Source organism: Trachypithecus francoisi, unplaced genomic scaffold (genome assembly GCF_009764315.1).
Source record: "Trachypithecus francoisi isolate TF-2019V2 unplaced genomic scaffold, Tfra_2.0 Contig01048, whole genome shotgun sequence".
Classification (NCBI taxonomy): Eukaryota; Metazoa; Chordata; class Mammalia; order Primates; family Cercopithecidae; genus Trachypithecus; species Trachypithecus francoisi.
Genome location: NW_022681098.1, coordinates 261 through 2,890, shown reverse-complemented (window position 1 = coordinate 2,890; position 2,630 = coordinate 261). Strand labels below are relative to the sequence as shown.

General features: G+C 37.6%; 1 non-coding gene across 1 annotated transcript; it reads right to left on the bottom strand.

Moving 5' to 3' along the window:
• Nucleotides 1-1,242: 1,242 nt before the first annotated feature.
• Nucleotides 1,243-1,349, bottom strand: LOC117090618. Its single transcript, XR_004440076.1, has one exon. It is a non-coding gene; the product is annotated as a U6 spliceosomal RNA (small nuclear RNA).
• Nucleotides 1,350-2,630: the final 1,281 nt, after the last annotated feature.

The following is a 2,630-nucleotide window of genomic DNA, read 5'->3' as shown; positions in this document are numbered from 1 at the left end:
TTCCATTTGCTTCCTTTTCACAATTATTTATTGATTTCTGCTATTTAGTGAAACGTAGTTCTCCTGATTTTCTTTAGTTATTTGTCCATGGTTTCCTTTAGCTCTTTGACTATGTTTAAGATGGTTGATTCAAAGTCTTTGTCTAGTAAGTCAGTCCATTCTTCTTCAGGAACAATTTCTTTCCATTGTTTTTCCTGTGAATGAGTCATACTTTCATACATGCATAACTCATGTTTTTTGAAGTTGAAAACTAGACATTTTCAATATTATGATGTGGTAACTGTGAAAATTACATTTTCTAAACTATTTTTGTATAGATTGTATTCTTTATTGTATGTGGTCACTGAAGTCTCATAGTTGTAGATGTGTGGCCTTATTTCTGAGTTCTCTATTCTATTCCATTGGTCTATGCATCTGTTTTTGTACCAGTACCATGCTGTTTTGGTTACTGTAGCCTTGTATTATAGTTTGAAGTCAAGTAGCATGATGCCTCCAGCTTTGTTCTTTTTGCTTAAGATTGTCTAGACCATAAAGCTCTTTTTGGTACTATATGAATTTTAAAATCATTTCTTCTAATTCTGTGAAAAATATCAATGGTAGTTTAATGAGAATAGCATTGAATCTATAAATTATTTTGGGCAATATGACCATTTTCATGATATTGATTCTTTCTATCCATGAGCATGGAGTGTTTTTCCATTTGTTTGTGTCCTCTCTGATTTACTTGAGCAGCAGTTTGTAGTTCTCCTTGAAGAGATTCTTCAATTCCTTTGTGATCTGTATTCCTAGGCATCTTATTCTGTTTGTAGCAATTGTGAATAGAAGTTTATTCACGATTTGACTCTCCGCTTGTCTATTGTTGTATAGGAATGCTTGTGACTTCTGCCATTGATTTTGTATCCTGAGACTTTACTGAAGTTGCTTATCAGCTTAAGAAGCTTTTCAGCTGAAACAATGGGGTTTTCTAGATATAGGATCATGTCATTTGCAAACAAAGACAATTTGACTTCCTCTCTTCCTATTTGAATATCCTTTCTTTCTCTTACCTGATTGCCCTGACCAGAACTTCCAATACTGTGTTGAGTAGTACTGGTGAGAGAGGGCATCCTTGTCTTGTGCTGGTGTTAAAAGGGAATGTTTTCAGCTTTTGCCCATTCAGTATGATACCGGTTGTGAGTTTGTCATAGATGACTTTTATTATCTTGAGGTATGTTCCTTCAATACCTAGTTTACTGAGAGTTTAAAAATGTGGAATGCTTCATGAATTTGCATGTCACCCTTGTGCAGGGGCCATGCTGATCTTCTCTGTATCTTTCCAATTTTAATATATGTGCTGCCAAAGCGAGTACTGACCACAAGTTCTTAGAAGTGGAGATAAGTGAAGAACTGTGGGTGAGATGGAGTGTTGAATTTCTTCTGCAGTAATTTCTGCATCTAAAAAAATGTGATTATCTCTGTCTTTTATTCTTTAATTAAGTGATAAAAAGCATTACAGATTTAAAGTGTAAATATTCTTGTATCCTGGGGATGAGTAAGCTGGGCAGGATATTTAATTTATTTATAGCTCACTGGTGGACACTGTCTAGTACGGTTTTTCTCAGTATTTTTACCTCTAATTGCTTCGAAGTGATTATCCTATCATGCTTTTCTCTTATGTATTCCCTAGCTGACTTTAGAATCAATGTTATTTATACATAAACAATAATGAGTTTACTGGCTTTCTCTATGTTTCCTCATTCTCTTGAATGTTATGTATAAATTCAGTAGCCTTCTTTGAAGTTTTGGTAGAACTTATCTGTAAAACAGTCTGGATATACCTGAAGGGAAATAAAGTTTTACAACCGTTTTAACTTCTTTACTTGTAATAAGTTCTCACCATTGACATAATCTTGTTCATAGTCTCAAAATTATTTAAACCTCTACTATATCTTTAGTGGCATGTTTATCTATCATAATGTTATTTTATTCTTAATTGCCATTGCCTGTTTTATTTCTCCATCCAAAAAAAAACAGCTGCTTTTGGTGGGCTGGGCCCTCAGCAGTGGCAGCTGCCAGGTCAGCCCTGGTGAGTGGCGACTCAATTGCTGTGCCCATGCAGTGTCCATCGCAGCCACCACGGCCACTTTGTGCAGGGACTCCATGAGCAAGCCCTGTGCGGCTGAGTGGCATCGTCCATCAAGCCACCTCACTCACCTGGTCACAGGGAGCCCCAGTACCTTAAAGACCCTCTGGTAGGCATCCACACACAACCACTATCGTCACACACTCGGCCTATAGCAAGAGGTCTATGCGTACCTCTCTCCTCTACCTCCCAATTTTCCAACTCTATTTTCCCCAAGTTCGTGACTGGCCAGCCAAGGCATGAGCCACTGCCCATGACTCATTCATTCATGCACTACTGGGCATCATTTCACACCCCCCACCTCCCATGGGCTTGTTTGGGTTTGATTCCTAGTTCCTGGCTTGAGAGTCATTTCCAAAGCTGTTCTGGTGTCAGCTCCCAAGCCTACTGCTGTTGTTGTAGATTTTCCTCTTTATATGTATTTATTTCCTGGAATTAAAAACAATTGCACTAATTTTTTCAATTTAGCATTTCCAAGGTATGCAGTAGGAGTGATTCTTCTTGGTGT